General features: G+C 40.1%; 1 long non-coding RNA gene across 1 annotated transcript; it reads left to right on the top strand.

The window, feature by feature from the left end:
- The first annotated feature begins 3452 nt into the window (after positions 1–3452).
- LOC116576320 lies at positions 3453–9268 on the top strand. Its single transcript, XR_004280108.1, has 3 exons — positions 3453–3512; positions 4180–4292; positions 9214–9268. It is a non-coding gene; the product is annotated as an uncharacterized LOC116576320 (long non-coding RNA).
- The last annotated feature ends 13164 nt before the right edge of the window (positions 9269–22432 follow it).

The raw sequence follows: 22432 nt of genomic DNA, 5'->3' as shown, positions 1-22432 counted from the left end.
GTAATTATATTCCTCTGCAAACCAGTTTTCCCTGGACAGTAATAATTATCAACTGACAGCTGGGTTGACTAGGTGGCTCAGTCAGTTGGGTGTCTGACTCCTGGTTTCTGCTCAGGTCTTGATCTCAGGGTTGTGGGATCTAGCTGACCCAAGCTCTGTGCTCAGCGGGGAGTCTGCTTGAGATTCTATCTCTCCCACTCCTTGGGCCCTGCCCTCTGCGGTCACTGGTGCTCTCTGAGATAAATAAATAAGTCTTGTAAAAAATCATCAACTGACAGAGCTGTGAACAGGGTAAAGGTACAGTTTGGTTTTAGGAATCAAGAGATCCTTTTAAGGTATTTGAAGGGGGCAGAAGGCAGAAATCAAGGCTAAAGGGAGTATATGTGGTGAGGAAATTGAAGGGACTTTAAACGGAAGAAATAGTCTATAATTAGAAGAAATATTTAAGTGAAACGGTGTCTTTAATTTGGAAAAGACTTTTGCGTATCTGGAGAGACAATGAAAAGAGATTGTAGCTAATAGAAGAATAAATGAGGTGGGGAGGATGGGGAAAGCAGAGACATTGGAAAGAGGAACACTTATTTATATAAGATGTAAAGGGATGAAGAAAATGTAAAGATGTTCTAGAAGTGGAAAGGAAGAAAAGCCAGAGATTATTTACCAATAATTTTGGTTTCTATAGAGCAAGAAGTTGAAGGTTAAATAATCTTCGGATAGTGAGGAGTTTCTAGAAAGTAAGCTTTTTTTTTTTTTTTTTTTTTTAAGACTTATTTAGTTAGTCCACACACAAAGCAGGGAGGGGCAGCGGGAGAGAATCTTGAGCAAACTCCCTGCCAATCGTGGAGCCTAACCAGGGGCTCAGTCCCTGACCAGAGTCAGAATCAATTGTCAGATGCTCAACTGACTGAGCCATCCAAGAGTCCCTAGAAGTAAGATTTTGCATGGCCTAGTCCCTTTGTCCTAAATGCTTTTCCTCATCACATGGCTTATCCCTCATCCTCTTCAAGTCACCTTCTCACAGGGCCCAACTCTCACACCATATCCAAACCCTTCACCTGCTTCTTAAAGTCCAAAACTCCCCTACCCTCTCCTTTTTCTTTTTTTCCATAGCTCTTATCACCTTCAAACATACTATAGGATTTACTTGGTGTTTTTGTTTTCTGTTACCTACCCCCTCCCACTAGAATGTAAGGCCACAAGACAGGGATTTTTTTGTCTCTTTCATTTACTTAGAATGATGGCTGATGCTCAATAAGTATTTGTTGAATGAATACTTTAAAAAGTTGATGTTGGGAGCACCTGGGTGGCTCAGTGGGTTAAAGCCTCTACCTTCAGCTCAAGTCATGATCTCAGGGTCCTGGGATCGAGCCCCACATTGGGCTCTCTGCTCAGCGGGGAGTCTGCTTCCCCCTCTCTCTCTGCCTGCCTCTCTGCCTACTTGTGATCTCTGTCTGTCAAATAAATAAATAAAATCTTTTTTAAAAAATTAAATAAACAAAAAGTTGATGTTGAATTGAGAGAAAAAAAATTTTAAAAAGAGTTTTTGGAAGAGTTATAGTTGAAAACAGGATTGATAGTTGATTTAAACCACATTATTGTGCTACTTTTTCAAAATATTGACGTTTTTGTAACAAAAGTTAGTAAACATCTGCCCAGGCAACCTTGGCGTGTCTCCCAGGCCCTCAGTTAGCAATTAAAGGGTAAATACAGGGTGCAGCTAGGCGCTTCTCTCAGACCCTGCTCTACCAGTTCAAGGTCAGTGCCTCGCTATACCAGTTAAAATTTTTTGAATATGTAGACAGTGTTAAGAAATCAGCAAGAGGTGACCTAAAGGATTCCTGGGCAGGCCAGGTTGAGAGGAAAAGTGTAAATTTTTTTTTTAAGATTTTATTTATTTATTTGACAGAGAGAGATCACAAGCAGACGGAGAGGCAGGCAGAGAGGGAGATAGAGGGACACAGGCTCCCCGCTGAGCAGAGAGCCCGATGTGGGACTCGATCCCAGAACCCCTAGATCATGACCTGAGCTGAAGGCAGCGGCTTAATCCACTGAGCCACCCAGGCGCCCCAGGAAAAGTGTAAATTTAAAGAAAGCTATGTCAACAAAATTCCATGACTTCCTCCAGCAATTATCAGGCCAGAGACCACACAAAAAGTGACAGTAGAGATGATCCAGAAAAACCAGATGTGATCATGAGAGAACACAGGCTAGAGATTTAAGGTACTGGGGGGGTGTATCTCTAGGATGGTTGACAGTAGAATCCAGGTTAAGGGTAAAATGTCATTAGGAGACTAATGGGTTTGACAATGTGGGAAGACTCCAATGACAAGAGAACCCAGAATGGTGGGTCACCCTACTCCCCAACTCATTTGAACTTTAGGGCTGAAAGACCAGAGACAGTGTCGACTTCAATAATATTTTCCTAGTGTAATATAGATCTGAGGACCTTGTCAATCTTTAATTGAGACAGTACATCTTTATCATAGTTATCTTGACATAGGTTCATAGAATCTAGTATAATCATATATGACTCCTTACCTGCCCTCAAGATGCTTGTCATCTTAGTGGGAGAGGCAAGACTAATATTCTTCAAACAACACATGCCACTTATGAGACTGGTTATAATAGATTATATGATTTGACTTTAAACTCTACAAAACCAATACAAAAGCAGTGGGTAAAAGGCAGCATCTAGTAATCATCCATTGTTCTCTAGGACTCCATCACTAGGCTATATTATGGTTCTAGCTTCCCTAGAGAATTCTGTACGCCAGTGAAGGTGTCACCATGAGACGGTGTTGTGGAGTATTCAAATCCCTTTCCAATGTAATGCAGGGTGTCATTGCTGTGATTAGCACCTGTACAACCTTGGGACCACACCACTCCCATTCCACACACTTCCTTGTTAAAAAGAGAAGCTCGGATAATACTTATCCCCTTGCCAAGTAACTCTGTCTATACCCTTCCTATCACTTTTTCAAGAGGTTTTGATTTGCTGTTTGTTTGAATGTTATTAGCCATCTGTAAAATGCTGCTTTGATTTCCACTCGTAAATCACACAGTAATCTGTGTTGATTTTAATTTAATTTGGGTCTACTTTTCAGTCTAGACATACATTTGCCTTGCCTTAACAGGTGATACCATCTTTACTGAGGAATATGCTCTTTTTAAAGCGAACTGTGGGTGAGAATCTCTGCAGTCAGAGCACTGCTTGTATTCGAGAGGTGGGTGTAAGACAGGAATGATATATTTCTTCCTTAGCTTATTATAATTAGAGATATTTGTAAGAAAATAGAATCACTGTTGCCTCAGTGTTGCTCAGCTCTGGCTGATCAGTTCTCATTCACTGGCACCATCCTTTGTGATATAATAGTTAGTTGCTGTGGAGATGATTATCATGTCATGGAGAAAAGAGACAGGCATTTAAATGAAGAATGAGCAGCAGGAGGAAAAGAACATGCCAAAAGCCAAGCATTTCATCTGGCTTAATTTTCCTCTTGCCTTTTTAATGTGTATGTTCTATCATAAAGTTGGATGTATCAACCTAAATAATACGGTTTCAGGGTTAATGAGGACTAAGAACAAAAGGAAAATTTAAAAGGAAAGGCAAGATATAATGCTGATATGCTTTACAGAGGCAAGACTAGTTTCAAGTTAAAGAAAATACAATGATAAACATATATTTTGGGTCCATACCTCCATAGTTTAAGAAAAATAATTAAGCTGTTTGGACAGTTCTGTTGCAACCTAACTTTTTTGATGTGTTGCTGAGGTAACTTAGCCATCATTCCACAAGCAGGAAGCGGAATGCTGAGAATGAGAGTGGGCTTTGCAGCAAACAGCTGGATTGAATATCACTTACAAGGCATTAATTTTAGGCAGGTCACTTGATCTTCTTTGAACTTCAATTTCATCAAGTATTAAAAATGGAACGAGTTTTTAGTATTGTTTTCTGCGCTATTAATTGGTATGGACTCATAAAAATCATACCAGCTGTTTACAACCAATGTCTGGTCTGATTGGTCATAGCATATGTATTCTGGTAGGTCAGTGTCCATTCTATGCTAGTTATTAAATACTCTGAATGTCATCTATGTTAGGACAGAAGAGGTTATGCTGCAATAACAAATTGTGAAATCTCAGTGGTTTAACACAATGACGTATTTTTTGCTTTCATAGATTCCAGTGGGATCTGGCAGTTGTCCTCCCTGTTGGGACGAATGGCTCCATAATCCAAGATCATTAGAACAGAAGACGGGTGGAGTTAAAAACAGGGATGCCGAAACCCGAAGGTGTATGTTATTTCTATTCGATCCATTGACCAGAACTAGTCACATGACTCCAACCTCTCTGCAGGGGAGGCTAGGAAATGTAGAGGAGGTTATGGAGTCATTGGTGAGCACTAAGTGTGCTGACACATCACCCCTTGTTTGGGGAGGATTAGATGGGAATAATATATATTATTATATATATATTATATTATTATTATACAGTTTCCAACTGTACCTGATGAGCTAGGTCAGACCACAAAAGCTGGTGCTGGTTTAAGACTTGATGTGAATAACGACTTGGTCGAGATTATTTTCACTTTCACCTGAAACCAGAAAAGAAACAGATGCAGGGGGGCGCCTGGGTGGCTCAGTGGTTTGGGCTGCTGCCTTCGGCTCGGGTCATGATCTCAGGGTCCTGGGATCGAGCCCCGCATCGGGCTCCCTGCTCCGCGGGAAGCCTGCTTCCCTCTCTCTCTCTCTCTCTGCCTGCCTCTCTGCCTACTTGTGATCTCTGTCTGTCAAATAAATAAATAAAATCTTTAAAAAAAAAAAAAAAGAAACAGATGCAGGGATGCACATGAAATTGACCAGGGATATAGGGTAGTGCATGCTGAATGCATCCCAGTGTTTCCACCTGCTTTGCTCTCCGCGGAAGCACGTCTCTGGTTCTACAGCCTCAGCAGCCCATGTAGGGAAAGAATTTGCCAGGTCAAAGGAGCCCAGACCAGAGGTTTGCCGCATTGCCACTACTTTAGGCTGGGATGGATAGTGATAGTGCAGAGCAAGGAGAGAAATCAGCATACAAAGGACTACCCTATTAGCATAAAAGAATTTCTTGCCAGTCATAGTTATCTATTGTATGATTTATTCCTTTCTGCATCTTTGAGACTGCATTAATAAGAATATCCTGAGTTCAGACTTCCCGTCTGTGGTAGAATTATACTAAGTGCTAGAGGGGATGCTAAAGAAAAAGAAAACTGGGCCTCTTCTCCTAAGGAATTTATAATGTAATTTAAGACATTAAGTCACTATTAGTAAACAAGTAATTCCTTATAGAATGACAAAATTATATTTATGAAAGAAGAACAGTTTAAAAATAAGGCATCATAGAATAAGATTTTGATTATGAGCTACAAGTGACAAAAAGTGAAAGAAAAGAGAGAAAAATTGCTAGGAAAGTTAGTAGAAGTCAAGTAGCATTAATTCTCCAGAGACAGTTAAAGAATATTTCAGTCTTACACCTTTGGTTCAGGTACCAGAGCCAAAAAGGGCAAAGAATTTCAGATCACATTTAACAATAGGACTGGTTTGGGAGGCTGAAAAAATTTCAACCCAGTTGCTCTGGACAAATTGATACGAGGAGTAGCCTGGATGCTGTGGGAATGGAATGCACATGAGATTTACCCTGGGGCTTCCAAGACATGCCTGGGGAAGGCTGGGGAGACAGAGCAGAGGTCTTGCTGTTACCCAGCAAGGGGCTAATTAGAAAGAAAAGCCTGGCATTAATATATTCATACCAATAGGTTGTAGAACTATTTGAATTATACTATCATTACAACCATCTGTAGATAATTTCAATCTTAATCATGTATTATAAGAATTTTCCCTTATTCTGAAATAATATTTAAAACATAATTTGTAATGGACAGAAAAGAATAACTCTTTTAGAGTTATGTGTGTTTAGAGAATGTGTGTTTAAAAACATCCATTCTTTCATTAAATTTTCATAATATCTATGTGTAGTAGGTACTGTAGTCTCTACAGATGAAAAATCTGAGTCTAAGAGACAGTCAAGACACACAGCAAGTATCTGAGTTGGGATTAAACCTTAGTTTGCCTGGTTTGAAAGCCTATCCTCTAGTATAACATACTGCCTTGCCTACTGTGTGCTGTCATGCCAATATGTCACCAATTATTAAACTGATCTGGTGTTCAATATTTATGTTGTTTCACAGGGTTTTTTTTAGTATCAAAATCTCTGGTAAACATCTTTACACATAAATTTTGCATAAGTAGGCTTTATGTACATGCTTACACATGAATCTTTTCAACAGTATATACTTCTGTAGGATGAACTCCTTAAAAAGAAAATACTGGTCATGGAAGAGTGTAAACATTTTAAAGTTTGATAACATTATTCAATTTTCCCAATGAATAATTATAGAATTATAGTAAACTACATGTTCACCTATCATGTATAGAAGTGACCGTTTCCTTGAGACCTTCCACAGTGGAAACCATAACGTTAACATGTTTTTTGTCACTCTAACAGCAAACCTCAAAAGCTCAGATTCTAGATGTGTGATCTTCCCACAGCCACTGGTGTTGGTCATTTGGTATTAGTCCCTCATACAATTACTGCATTAATTAATAATTCATTGAATATTTGGCATTAGTTTGTCTCAAATCACAAAAACAAATTTATATTAAAAATTTCATGTTAAGTCCCTGAAATTTATTTAATTCAGGTCAGCAGCACTGCTCAACTAAAGACAGTTACTTGATAGGTCAGAAGACTAGATTAATCCATATCTGAAATTCCTTCTATAAAGGAACGGGGGGGAAATGCACTTTCCTTTCACTACTTTGTACACATGAAGTCTTTAGGGACTCTTATTTTTGTGATCCTGGGTCTGTGTATGGGTAGGAGTGTTATTGCATAGTATGAATGAGATTTAAGAAAATGAAGGGGTGATGAAAAGTGAAATTTTTCTTAATAATTGTTAAGAAAAGTGTTTTGTTAGGTTTTTTTTTGTTTGTTTCTTGGGTTTTTTGTTTTTATTTTTGTTTTTTAAGATTTTATTTATTTGGGGACGCCTGGGTGGCTCAGTTGGTTGAGCAGCTGCCTTCGGCTCAGGTCATGATCCCAGCGTCCTGGGATCGAGTCCCACATCGGGCTCCTTGCTCCGCAGGGAGCCTGCTTCTCCCTCTGCCTCTACCTGCCACTCTGTCTGCCTGTGCTCGCTCTCGCTCTCTCTCTCTCTCTCTGACAAATAAATAAATAAAATCTTAAAAAAAAAAAAGATTTTATTTATTTGAGAGAGAACAAGCAAGTACGAGCAGGGTGAAGGGCAAAGGAAGAAGCAGACTCCCCCCTGAGCAAGGAGCTCAGTGCAGGACTCAATCCCAGGACCCTGGGGTCACGACCTGAGCCAAAGGCATGTGTTCAACCGACTGAGCCACCCCGGTGGCCCTAAGAAGAGTTTTTAAAAATATTTTGTGTATTTCTTTATGTTTTGGGAGAAATAAAAAACTGCCAGGATTTAGTAAGTAATGGTCTAGAAAATATGTATAACTAGTCAATGTAAACATAAATAAGGTTATTATTTTAAAATAATTTAAATATTTCCTGGAGTATTAAAATTACTTAGAACTTAAAATTACTTAAAACTTGTGACACCTTTTTTGGCGGTATCTGTTAATTAGATCTGTTCACCTGACTGAGCCACAGGATCAACAAGGAAGCTGCCTTAATTCCTAATTACAGATAAAAATCCCCAGACTGCAAACGTGTATATGAAATTGAAGAGCAATAGTGTGTGACAAAAATCTTGTTGTATTAAGAGCATAAGCTTTTGCATCTGAAACATCACTTAGTTTTTAATCACATTCTGTCACTTCTTGGTTATTTAATTTGGGGACAAGGGACAGTTGCTTAACCTCCTTCAGCCTCATTTCCTGAACTATAAAATTGAGATGACTATACTCACCCACAGCCAGGTTGTGGAATTACAGGAGAATATGTATTAGAAATAACTAGACAGGGGCGCCTGGGTGGCTCAGTGGGTTAAAGCCTCTGCCTTCGGCTGGGGTCATGATCCCGGGATCCTGGGATCGAGTCCCACATCGGGCTCTCTGCTCAGCGGGGAGCCTGCTTCTCCGTCTCTCTCTGCCTGCCTCTCTGCCTACTTGTGATCTCTGTCAAATAAATAAATAAAATCTTAAAAAAAAAAAAAAAAAGAAAGAACTAGACATACTAGACGGCTAATATGTGTTAACCTGTTTCATTATTCAGCATGTTTTTGGTAGATTGACTAGTGACCCGGATCTGTAATTATCTAGCTATTCTGGAATCATCATCATTTAAGTTTCTAGTGATTTGCTTAGTTGTAACAACGTGTCCTTCCCCCTGAGAGTATGATTTATTTTAGTGGGGGTGGGGCAAAGGAAGAGGGAGAGAGAATCTTAGCCAGGCTCCATCCCTGTGCAGTGCCACAGTGCGGTGTTTTACCCCACGGCCCTGAGATCATGAACTGAGCCAAGATTAAGAGTTGGATGCTTAGCCACCTGAGTCACCCAGGCATTGCTCTCACTGAGGGTACTATTAGGTGTGAAGTAGACACAGCAGTTTTTTAATTTTCCGCAAAAAATAATCCAAGCCAGGCTCCAGAAGATGGGGAAGGAAGGAAGGAGGGAAGGAGAGAGAATGGAAACTAAGTGCAGTAGAATAAAAAATAACTAAGTAACTCTTGGAGAATTTTGAGAAAATGGATTGTTTCAGGGTTGATATTTATTGGAAAATGAGAAATAGTGAATTTTGTGAATTTTGAAGGTATGGTTCAGGGCTAAAATCTTTAATATATTTCATTTTACAGTCTCATAATCTGTTAACTAACTAAGTGATTTTTATTTTTATATATTTATGCAGCAAAGTAAATGGCTATTTAAGTGCTTTTTGTGCGAAGTAATGTACTTTTTAATTGCCACTTGTAAGTGTCCTTAGTTTAGTGAAATCTCTCCCCTGTCTGTTGATGGTTTTGCTTCTCTGATAAAGCAGAGAACATTTATTTGCTTATTGGTATCCAAGGGTATTATAATGACCCTTTATAAGCATGATGATAAGAGCTTCAATAATGATATGCAAATAGATATATATGAATTATAGCAAGGTGAAAAAAACTCTCTTTGTAAATGGCACTGGGATGTATCTGTCTTACTTTAGGACATACTTGAACAGTTTGGAGTGGAAGGTGAAAATCTCAGCAGGGTCAGCGTGAGACAAGAGAACAAAAGAAGTGGCATATTCCTCAGTACAAGAAAGGAACAAAGTTCAGAAGGAGAGGAAGGAGAGAGAATCATAAACAACATAGAGAGGTAAAGGATTTTTTTTAAAGGATCTCTGATACTCTGCTTTAAGGTATTTACCTTTCTGTCATGTAAAATCCCTCTGTCTCCCAGAACTTTCAGTGAAAGTGACTGTTCACACTAATTACCTATGGAAATTTTGTGCATTTTTTAATATTTTTTTTAAGGAAGTTAGAGGAAAGCAATGGGTTTTGCAACAGGATCCATATGTATGGAACAGAAATGGCCCATGTGGGACCGTGGAGTCTTCCATTACCTGAATTAATTCAGCAGAAGCAAAAATTTGAAGTAAAAGAAAAGAAAAATTTTGTACTGAACACCTGTTAAAATCAGCAAGACAGATTTTATTCAGTACTAGTGCACTTGGGCAGAGACTGCAGTATATCCTGAAGTTGAACTCTGCCAAAACACAAGGTGCAAGGCTTATTTTAAAATGCTGGTATGTGCAAAAGGAGAAGTACCAATAGATGTTCGTGGGAGAGGTTTAGTCCATAAGAGTTAGGCTGTGCTTGATAAGTGGTGCTTAAGCTGCTATTCTCCCGCAGAGCCTAGGAGACAGGGGTCCTATTTTTCTTGGTGACTGCAGTTCAAAGGGATGGCTGGCTCCCAGTCCTTGAGAAAGGGATTCTTTTTTTTTTTTTTTTTTAAGATTTTATTTATATATTTGTCATAGAGAGAGAAGCGAGAGCAAGCACAGGCAGACAGAGTGGCAGGCAGAGGCAGAGGGAGAAGCAGGTTCCCTGCCAAGTAAGGCAGCCCGATGTGGGACTCGATCCCAGGATGCTGGGATCATGACCTGAGCTGAAGGCAGCCGCTTAACCAACTGAGCCACCCAGGCGTCCCAAGAAAGGGATTCTAAGTTGCAGAAGACACATCTCAAAAAGATAAAGGAATTACAATTCCAACTGTTCTGAAGTAAATCAGGGGCCTAAGAATTAAAAAGACAGTAAACAACAAGTGTTGGAGAGGATGCAGAGAAAGGGGAACCTTCTTACACTGTTGGGAATGCAAATTGGTGCAGCCAATTTGGAAAACAGTGTGGAGACTCCTTAAGAAATTAAAAATAGAGCTTCCCTATGACCCTGCAATTGCACTACTGGGTATTTACCCCAAAGATACAGATGTAGGGAAAAGAAGGGCCACCTGTACCCCAATGTTCATAGCAGCAACGGTGACAGTCGCCAAACTGTGGAAAGAACCAAGATGCCCTTCAACAGACGAATGGATAAAGAAGATGTGGTTTTCTTTATCCATGGAGTACGATGGAGTACAATGCCTCCATCAGAAAGGATGAATACCCAACTTTTGTAGCAACATGGACGGGACTGGAAGAGATTATGCTGAGTGAAATAAGTCAAGTGGAAAGAGTCAATTATCATATGGTTTCACTTACTTGTGGACCATAAGGAAAAACACAGAGGACATGGGGAGATGGAGAGGAGAAGTGAGTTGGGGGAAATTGGACGAGGAGATGAACCATGAGAGACTGGACTCTGAGAAACAAACTGAGGGTTTGGAGGGGAGGGGGTTGGGAGGTTGGGGGAGCCTAGTGGTGGGTATTATGGAGGGCACGTATCTCATGGAACACTGGGTGTGATGCATAAACAATGAATTCTGGAAGACTGAAAAGAAATAAAAAATAAATAAATAAAATTTAAAAAAAAAATCAGAGGCCTAAGAAAAGGAGGGTCAGGGCCCTATAATCAGATTTCAGCTGGGAATAAACAGCCTGGCTGCTTTCTCAGGCAAGAATTTAAGGGGCGGGGGTCATGATCCTAGAGACATAGCCTTGAGCTCTTAGAAGTTATGGCAGTGTTTCTTCAAGTCTTCTCATGTAGCAGATAGATGAAACTGTTATATGGAAAGTTGCAGTTCTTACAAGCCAAGACCGAAACCCAGTTGAAAAGGAATCTGACTGAAAGTTTGGGTAAATTTTGTCAAAGCCAGGTGACCACATGAGTATGATCTCCCCAGAAATTTTCAGGAATCTTGAGGAAGATACTGAGCTTTCTACTAGGGCAATGAATATTTCAGCTGATCCCTTCTGTATTGTAATGAGTAGGGTGCCAGCTGACATCTTCTTTACAGATGAAGTATTCCTAATTTTGCCGAAGCTTCATAGGGAATATATTTCTACATATCTAAAGTTATTAGGAGAGGGACCCCTGGGTGGCTCCATCCGTTAAACATCTGACTCTTGATTTCAGCTCAGGTCATGATCTCAAGATTGTGAGGTGAAGCCCCACTTTGGGCTCCATGCCTTTCCCTCCCCCCAAAAAGAGTTATTAGAAGAAATAATCCACTTAAATCAGTATGAGTATATAAATTATATTTGTCTTTATCTTCTGTAATATTTTAGGGATTTATCCACTTCATCTAAATTTTCAAAAAATTTTTTAAAGATTTTATTTATTTATTCGACAGAGAGAAAGACAGAGATCACAAGTAGGCAGAGAGGCAGGCAGAGAAAGAGAGGAGGAAGCAGGCTCCCCGCGGAGCAGAGAGCCTGATGCAGGTCTTGATCCCAAGACCCTGAGATCATGACCTGAGCTGAAGGCAGAGGCTTAACCCACTGAGCCACCCAGTTGCCCCTAAATTTTCAAATTGTTGATATAAAGTTCAAAATATTATCTTATTAATTTAATTTTTTATTATTTATAAATATACAGATGGCCTTTATTTCACAAACTTTATACCTCTCAAAACTGTTTTTTATACAGCTTTCACTGTATATTCCTATTTAAATGAAAACCAATTGGCAAATTCACAAACTATATCCTTTATTTCTTCTACTTTGAGAAAATGTAAATGTAGGAAAGTGTTAGTTACAAGTCTGGGTCCATGAATCTATACTGCCTGAACTTGGATTTTCCCATTAGGCTGGGTGGATATTACACCAAAGGGAGTTTTTTGAATCATTGGCTGCCTTGCTCTGGTAGAAGCTTAGTTTTTGCAGGTTCTTATGTGCTCTTTTCTCCAGTTCTTCACTAAATCAATAAGCCAGTTCCTGAAAGTCACAGCTTATATTAACGAAGTCTGTTATCATTAGGAAGGATGTGAAAATATAGAATGCAAGCAAGAATTTACGGAAACAGATTTAAAAAGAAGAAGAAGGAGGAGGAGGAGGAGGAGGAGGAGGAGAAGAGGAAGAAAGACATTTCTACACAAGACCTACATAGTTCTAATAGTTTGGGGAGCTGAATACACAATTTCTTTTAGGGGAGAACCAGGTCTATTTGACAAAATACTCTTTCTTTTTCAACATCTTGTTTGAGATATCTTTAGTTCACTTTCCTGCCAGAACAAAACCAATATATATCTCTATCAGATCTCCTTTCCTTTTAAGAACACCAGTCAGATTGGATTAGGTTGTATCCTAATCACCTCAGTTTAACCTAAGGACCTGTTTAAAGGCTTTTTATCACCAGGGCCACCTGGGTGGTTCACTCAATTAAGTAACCAAGTCCTGGTTTGGGCTCAGGTCATGATCTTGCTGTTGTGGGGTTGAGCTCCACCCTCTTATCCCCCTCCTCTCCACCTACCCACCCAGCCACCCCCTCACCCTCAAATCCCTCCCCCCCACCCCTGAGTCCTGCCATGGGCTCTACACTCAGAGTGGAGTCTGCTTCAGATTCTTTCTCCCTCTGCCCCTCCCCCACTTATGTGTGTGCTCTCCCCCCCTCAAATAAATAAATAAAATCTTTAATAACAACAGAAGGTAGTTGTGCTACCACACCACAATCCCCCAAAGTAACTCTGTGCCCTTGCTGAAGGATAATTGGAAGAAAGTTGGGCAGGGACAATGGAACACCCCCTACACCCACACACCCACGCCTCCAGCCCAGGGAGGAAACCACCCTTAAAAGGATTTTACCCCCACCTGGAAGGAGCTCTCCATCCATTCCCATGTGATAGATGACAAAAGCCTGATTGGATGACAGGCATACGGAAGGTTAATCAGATTAAAACAGTTCCTGCCAGCAAGTCCATAAAAACCCTTAGACTTAGAAACCCTGATGGTAGCCCTCTCAAGTCCCCTTCCTCCTCCGGCACTTTGTACTACGACTTTGTTATCCCTCAATAAGCCTTACTTTGCTGCCCGTCACCCTGTCTGTTCTACCTCTTCATTCTTTAGAGCCCGGTGACAAATTATTTTATATTTTTCCTTGTCCTTGTTTATGTTTATTTTACTGTAATTTTTCCCAACTTCTTCTTTTTTAAAGTATTTATTTATTTATTTTAGAGAGCAAAGGAACAGAGGGAGGAGCAGAGGGAGAAGGAGAGAGGCACAATCTTAAGCAGAGCCTGCTTAAGAGAGCCTGAAGAAGGGAATATTGTGTTGGGTTCATCCATGAATCTGGATACATTCTACTGTCTCTTTCCCAGATGAAGATTTGCTTGGCACCATCCAGCTCTCAGATGTTCATCTGCTCTATAGAATTCCTGGCTAATGGATCATGGTTTCTCCATTCAGGTTTCAGCTCTGGTCTACCAGTTGATTTGGGTCCTTCTGGCAAGCTCCAGCACATGAGCCTTAATAACAGTCCTAGAATACCCCCAAGTGCTACTCTTCCTGCTCCTATTTCCTGATTATAAAAAGGCACACTATATAAAAGAGAATGAAGTGCTGATAATATGTTACAACGTGGATGAAACTTGAAGACATGTTAAATGAAATAAGCCAGATGCAGAAGAACAAGTATTGTTCAGAAAGTAGACAGAAAGTAGATTAGAAGTTACCTGGGGTTTGGTTTAGGGGCAATAGGGGAGCTATCGTTTAATGGTTGCAGGGTTTCTGTTTGGAGTAATGAAAAAGTTTAGGAAATATATAGTGGTGATGGTTGCCCACGTGGTGACGATAATGCCATCAGATTGTAACTTACTAGTGGTTCAAATGGTAAATTTCATGTCCCGTGCATAATTTATCACAACAAAACAGCACAATAATATGTCCTTGACCCTTTTCAGGGTCTTGCAGGGCTCCTCACTTTTCGTCTGCCTCTTAAACCAAAGCTCAGCAGCTTTGGTCCTTGGCTTTCTTCATTGATTGTCCTGCCCTCTTCCTCTGGGGAATCTCATCCTTTTTGCTAATGATGACTAACCCTGTAGTTTAGCCTAAATTCTCTCCAAAGCAGCAGACCCCAGTTATTAAGTGATTACTGGAATCTCATCATCACCCAAGTGAACTCGTCCTCTTTCCCCTACAGGCAGTTTTTCCTTTTGTACATCGTTAGCCTTCTACTGTCTACCAGCCATGTGCCCACCCTGACACTCCCTTTACCCACGTGTGGCCCCTCCCAAAGCCCTGTCTCTCTCACCTCACTCCATGCAATGCTCTACCACATACTCCATAGCCAAGCCAACCTAAATTTGACTTTGTGCCTTTGGAAACCTGCTTGGAGTATTTTAGGATGAATTTCCTTGCTTTGGTCTCCATTCTCTTTACTCTCAAATTCTCTGCCCCCTCCGCTGGAAATTCAGCTTCTGGGTCCCACTGTTGGTTACCTTCTGTTTGTAATCAATCCTTTCTCTCTACCAGAATCATTTCCTGGTTTTCCTTGGTGCTCTTGGAAATTGTTGCAAGTGGAATCATTTTATAAAACATGTTGCAATTCATTGTAGTTATTTACTTGTCTGATGGTGTCCCCAGCAGACTCTAATCTTGGGGGGGAGGGGCTGTGTCCAAGCCCTGTGTGCCGCCAGGTCTGAGATAGGTGCTGCTTAAAGAGCTACAATATGTAAACTGTCAGAGAACTAGACGTGTTTTCCACATTTGAGGTTCACATGCTTTCAGCAAGGTCAATTCATCTTGTGTTTTATTCTCTCTTTGTTGTAGATCTGGGTCTGTGGCTGTCACCCACTCAGGGCACTGGGATTGCACTCCCCTCTAGCTCTTTGTGCCCATGCTACATGCCATCTTGTTTGATCAAATTTCATAAGTCTTTGTGGGTTGTTGTGGATTTTTTTTTTTTAAGTAATCTCTTCACCCAACAGGGGCTTGAACTCACAATCCCAAGATCAAGACTTGCATGTTCTACCAGCTGAGCCAGCCAGGCACCCTTAAATTTCATAGGTGTTAAACTTATTGGGACACATCTGAAAGGTTTTGCAATACAATCTGCCTGTAAGTTAAAGGCTGAAAAAAAAAATCCTAGGGGGTGCAAGAAATTAGTGCTTCAGTGCTTAAAGTTGCATCATTTTCTCTTTGTCTCATTTAATGATTATTTAGTGTATTCTCAAAACAGTAAATCACATGTGGTTTTTAAAATTAAAATGACCCACTCTCCCTGCTCAGCGGGAAGCCTGCTTCTCCCTCTCCCACTCCCCCTACTTATGTTCCCTCTCTCACTGTCTTTCTCTCTGTCAAATAAATAAATAAATAAAAAGTCTTAAAATTTTTAAATTAAAATGACCCACAATTAATTTTATTTTTTTTAATGGTGGAACCATAATTAGAGATTGCAGAATTCCAAAGCAGATTTGGAATTTGTGTTTCTGAATAAATGCTATCAAAAGGGAGAGAGGCAGACTCCTAATTACTTCAGTCTTTTTTTTTAAGTAAAGAAATCTTTTTTTTATAGAAATATTTATTTATTTTTAAGTGATCTCTATGCCCAATGTGGGACTTGTATTCACAATCCTGAGATCAAAAGTCGCAGGTCCCACCGACTGAGCCAGCCAGGTGCCTCTACTTCAGTCTTTTCAATATTAGTTTATTTTTAATCTGTTGCAAATGATATAGCTGTTGTATCAGTCATGATTCTCCCAAGAAACAGAATTATATATATGATCTCATATATATATATATATATATAAAATATAGGAGATATATATAAAATATAGGAGATCTCTCTCTATATATATATCTCCATATATATACATATATATATATAGGATCTTAATAAAATATACAAATATATCATTTGTTTGGCTTAAACAAGACATTTATTTTCTTACAGTTCTAGAGGCTGGAAGTTCTCCCTCCTTGACTTGTAGATGACCACCCTCTTGCTGCCTATTCACATGGTCTTTTATTCTCTGTGTGCACATCCCTCGTGTCCAGAAATGTATATGTATATTTCTATAAGGTTTGTGTGACCAGGGTGGCTTCATTTAGAAGCACTGAGACTGGAGGGACGCCTGCGTGGCTCATTTGGTTAAGTGTCTGCTTTCGGCTCAGGTCATAATACTGGGGTCTTGGGATCGAATCCTGCATCGGGCTCCTTGCTCAAATGAGGAGCCTACTTCTCCCTCTGCCTCCCACACCCCTGCTCGCTCTTGCTCACATGCACTCTGTCTCTGACAAATAAATCTTTATTTATTTGACACACAGACATCACAAGTAGGCAGAGAGGCAGACAGAGAGAGGAGGAAGCAGGTTCCCTGATAAGCAGAGAGCCCGATGTGGGGCTCGATCCCAGGATCATGACCTGAGCCGAAGGTAGAGGCTTAACTCACCGAGCCACCCTGGCACCCAAATAAAGAAAATCTTAAAAAACAAAAAACAAAAAACAGAATAGAAGTACTGAGACTGGTGAGACAATAGGAGTGAGCAGACAAGAAATACATGGAGCAAAGTAGTCAAGGTGTAGAGGACCAAGGTGCCCAAATATTTACAACAGATAGTTGGGACAACTGCCTATTGTTTACTGTTGCCCGAGAAGTGTGTTCTGAGACCCAGTTTGAACGTGGGGAGGGGTTTTTCCACACATCTTGGACAACAGCAGGGCATACTATAATTCATCTGAATTCTGACACAGTCTACCCAGAGACAGCATCAGATTCCACAGGCTAAGAACTCAGTCGGTCCCACAAGACTGCCCCACCTCCAAGGCCCCTTTTCTGGAGCTGGTCGAAAATCCAGATTGGTACCTGTACTCATGATCAATTGGCTTTGAATCCGAGGTTCCCACAACCCTTTCCTTGTGTTTGATTAATCTGGAAGAGATGCATAGGGCAGGCATGGGGAAAGGGCAAGGAGCCCCCAGACCCTCAGCTAGCCCATCACTCTCCCAGCATCTCTCCAGGTCCCTTCTTTGAACTCTCTCCATTGGGCTTTTAATGGAGGCTTTGTTTCATAGGCATGTTCAGTTTTAAATCATTGGCGGCCGCTGGAGGTTGAACTCAATCTCCAGCTCCTCCCCCTTCCTGAAGGCTGGGGGTGAGGGTTGGGGGTGGAGCTGAAAGTTCCAACCTTCTATCACAGGGTTGGCTCCCCCAGCAACCATCCCCCATCCTTTGGTTACCTAAGGCTTTCCATAGTCAGTCATTAACGTAACAAAAGGCACCTTTATTCTCACCACTTAGGAAATCCGATGGGTTTTAGGAGCTCTCTGCCGGAAACAAAGTCCAAACATGTATTTCCCAGTATAAATCACAGTATCACAGCCCCCATGTTAATATTTTTACCCCCACAGCTTAGAATATATAGCACAACTTCTGATCAAAAAAGGTATTCTAAATGCTTTTAGATGAGCATTATGAATATCCCTTCACTCAAACGGTTAAAATTTTATATATATTATATAAACCTCCTTTTTATGTACAAATAAATATGAAGATATTTATTTTAAGGAATTGCCTCATGCTATTTTGGGGGCAGTGGGTCTGAAATTCATGGGGCAGGTCAGCAGGCTGGAAACTCAAGAATGGTTGCTGTGTTATAATCTTGAAGCAGAATTCCTGCCTCTCTGGAAGTCTTGAATTTTTTCTGTTAAGACTTTCAACTGATTGAATGAGACCCATCCACATAATAGAGAGTAGTTTCCTTTACTTAAAGTCAGCTGATTGGGGATGTTAATCACATCTACAAAATCTTCACAGCAACTTCTACACTAGTGTTTGACCAAAAAACAGGACACTATAGTTTAACCAAATTGACACATAAAATTTAACCATTACAGCTACCCTACTGGATATATTCATTAGCATAGGATGACAAAAAGCAATAGTATATTCCTTCATCATGTCTCTATCTTCTCCCACAACATAGTAAATCAAGAAAATCAAGTAAACTGGATTTAACAAGGTAAATCCTAGTGGAATTCTTGACTACTATGTTGTATGTCCTTGTTGGTGCAGCTACAGTGGGAACTATATAATGTTTTTATTTAGAAAGATATTAGAAATATAGAGAGAGGCATTGCTGTGTTAGTTATTTTTACCACACCCTACAATTTGGCTTCCAAGTGAGGCTACTTGGTTCAGGAAGATAGTTAATTGGGAACTTAAGCAGAGTTCAGGCTGTTGAGCTATAGACACAATGTTCTAGGATTTGCTAATTCCCAGAGTTGAACAGTTTGTGCACCTCTTTTAGAAGATAACACCTTCGCATGTAATTGTTGAGAGGATTAAATCATGTTTTAAAGTGCCCAGTACACTGCCTTATCTATAGTAGGCATTCAGAAAGTGTTTTTGTCACCGGTCCTATAGGAGTTCTCAGAACTGCCCATGAGCAACAACTCCTAGAGCCCGTGAACTGGATAAGAGAACCCTCTTTCTTGGTCTCTGAACTTTCCATGAACCCCCAGTATTTTGTTCTCTCTCTTTTGGCTATGCAAGACTGCAGAAGCAGAAAGAGAATTACTTTCCTGCCATTTTCTCTCGTTCGTGTGCATGGGCATTCATCTATCCATCCATCCATCCATTCAACAATCCCTTACTGAATGCCTCCATGCTCCAGGCATGCTGGCAGTGACTGAGAATACAATACTAATCATTTACTGTGACCTTTGAGAAGGTGATAGGGTGACGAGGGTTGCTCACACAGAAACAGAACACAAAGAGGTAGATTTAGGGTTCTACTGATAGACTCATATTTAACTGTAGAAAGCATAATGATGTCTGCAAGTATCCAGTAAGTAGTATTTTATAACTTAGGAAAAATCAACATACTAAAATGGGAAGAGAACAATAAGTGTTGAAAAAAATGTCTTAATGACAAAAAACTGCTTTGGGCATATATTATCCACTCATTATGATATAAGGGGTTTGAAACCAACAACCAAGAAAGAATTCTTGAGACGTCTTTGGTGCAAAAAAGTGATTTTTCTAAAGCGTGGGGACAGAAAAAAAAGAAAAAGAAAAAAAGCATGGGGACAGGACACACGGTCAGAAAGAGCTGCCATGTGGTCATGAGAAGTGGCCCATTATACACTTCCAAGTGGGGCGGGGTGGGGGCTGGTTAGGGATAGCAAAGTCTTTAAGAGATTTTGAAAGCAAGGTATCCAGGACCTTGAGAGGGCTAGCTATTATAAGAAAAGGTCATTTATTACTGTCTAATTAAACCTTAGTCATGAGATCCTTCAGATGTATATGGGTGGACCATATGCTTGGGGCAGGGGGAGTGATTGCCAACATGTATCTTGGGGGTGGGGGTTAGAGATAAAGGAAATTTCTAAAGAAGGAATTTTTTGGTTGTTGTTAAAGTAGACTTACGGAGGGCGCTTGGATGTCTCAGTCGTTAAGCAGCTGCCTTCTACTCAGGTCCTGATACCAGGGTCCTGGGATCCAGCCCTGCTTCCAGCTCCCTGCTCAGGGGAAAGTCTGCTTCTCTCTCTTCTGTTCCCCCTGCTGTGTTCCCTTTCTCACTGTCTTTCTCTCTGTTAAATAAATAAAATCTTAAAAAAATAATAAAGTGGGGGCACCTGGGTGGCTCAATAGTTTAAAGCCTCTGCTTTCTGCTCAGGTCATGATCCCAGGGTCCTGGGATCGAGCCCCACATTGGGCTCTCTGTTCAGCAGGGAGCCTGCTTCCTCCTCTCTCTGCCTGCCTCTCTGCCTGCTCATGATCTCTGTCTGTCAAATCAATCAATCAATCAATCAATCAATCTTTAAACAGCATCACATTTCATCATCTAGCCAGTTGTGAGATTACACCCAGCAAGTTAGAGCAGAAGCAAACCTCCAGAGATAGCAATGAGACTAAGATCAAAAACAAGAATCAACGGGGCACCTGGGTGGCTCAGTGGATTAAAGCCTCTGCCTTCGGCTCATGTCAGGATCTCAGGGTCCTGGGATCCAGCCCTGCATCGGGCTCTCTGCTCCGTGGGGAGCCTGCTTCCCTTCTTCTCTCTCTACCTGCCTCTCTGTCTACTTGTGATCTCTGTCAAATAAATAAAATCTTTAAAAAATAATAATAATAAAGTGGACTTACATGATTGGGGGGTTGGGGTGGGGTGGGATTGTCTTTGCCCTAAAGCCAAGTAACAATATTGAGGCAGCTGAGTCCCTAGAGGGGACTGCCTGTCACTGCCTGTTTCAAGGACCTGTCAATGGACTGTAGGTAGTAAGGAAATTTAATAATTTTTTGTCTGCCTTTGTTTTCTGCATCACATTATGTCTCATCTGATAGACCACTTTAGATGCCTTAAGTATAACTTAGAATAACCAAAATAAAACTTAGGAGAAGAGCTTTCACTTTAAAATTTCTGCTACTTTGAAAAAAATATATAAAAAATAAAATTTCTGCCTCTTTTGATAATCACACAAATTTTAGGTACCGTTTACTGTGGACTTACTTTTGATTTCCAGCATTGTGCTAAGTAGTGCAAGCATTATGTCCTACAGTCCTCAGAATGGCATTATGATCCCCATCTTGGGACATGGCAAAATCGAGGTACAGAGAAGTTAAGTAAGCTTGCCTAACATCACTGTGGGATGAGCGTTTGAACCCAGGAAACCTGACTCCAGAACCCTTTTTAACTACCATCTGATAGGGAATTTTTTTAAACTGTCCTAAAATGCTGAGCCATGATTGTGAGTATGTATGTAGTCACATTTTATTTTGTTAAAAAACAGACAATACTCTGGGCTCTGGGGCAACTCAGTGGGTTAAGCCTCTGCCTTCAGCTCAGGACATGATCTCAGGGTCCTGGGATTGAGCCCCACATGGGGGGTGGTGGTCTCTGCTCAGCAGGGAGCCTGCTTCCCCCCTACTCTGCCTTCTGCTCTGCCTACCTGATCTCTCTTTGTGTCAAATAAATATATAAAATCTTAAAAAAAAAGGCACTATTCTCATATGGTTAAAAATTTTGAAGGTACTAAAGGGTATACAGTGAAAAAGCTCTCCAACCAATAAACTTTCATGCACTTACTATTTTTCCCTCTTTTTGTACAAATGGTAGGCTATTCTGTGACCCATTCCATATCTTCTTTTCCTTCTTAAAAATGTATCCTAGAGATCTTTCTGTGTTTTTACATGAAATACTTCCTCCTTTTCTTTTATTTATTTATTTTTTAAGATTTTATTTTTAAGCTATCTCTACACCCAGCATGGGGCTCAAACCCACAACCTCAAGATCAAGTGTCCCATGGACTGAGCCAGCCAGGTGCTCCCTCAATCTCTTTTAATGGCTGTCTAGTATTCTATTGTATGGATGTCCCACAGTTTATTTAATCTGTCCACTACTATTGGACATTTCATTTTTTCCCAAACATTTGTTTTTACAATACTAATTTTTGTATTTCTCGAATTTTACGTATCTAACAACAGAGAGTTAGTTTTTCTAATCTGCAATGTTCAAAATTAAAAAAATATATATATATAATACATGTATTTGCTTTAAAATCCCATATGTATAAAAGAGTAAGTTGTTAAAGATCCTTTTCTTTTCCTGTTTGTCCCCAACTTTACTGTCATTGACAACCTGTGTTATTAGTTTCCTGTATATTCTTACAGAAATTTTTATGCATACACAAACAAGTGTGTATATATAGTTATCTATACATTTTTATATAAATGGTGGCATACTATACATACTGAATCTTATGTTTTTTTTTTAACTTAACACTAAATCATGAAGATCCTTCCATATCAGAATTTAAATGAATTCTCCTTTTTTTTTTTTTTTAGATTGATTAATTGATTGATTTTAAGTAAACTCTATGGCAAATGTAAGGCTCACATTCTGAGATGAAGAGTCACGGGCTTTACCGACTGAGCCAGCCAGCCACCCAGATTTTAAAGGAAATTTTAATTCTTTTCTTTGTTTTTACAGCTACAGTAGTGTTCAATTTTATCATTGCTTCAAAATTTATTTAACTGGACCCTTGATGGACCTTTATCTGGTCTTTGAA

Source organism: Mustela erminea, chromosome 17, assembly GCF_009829155.1.
Source record: "Mustela erminea isolate mMusErm1 chromosome 17, mMusErm1.Pri, whole genome shotgun sequence".
NCBI lineage: Eukaryota > Metazoa > Chordata > Mammalia > Carnivora > Mustelidae > Mustela > Mustela erminea.
The sequence above is the reverse complement of the archived record's forward strand: the minus strand, read 5'-3'. Positions and strand labels throughout refer to the sequence as shown.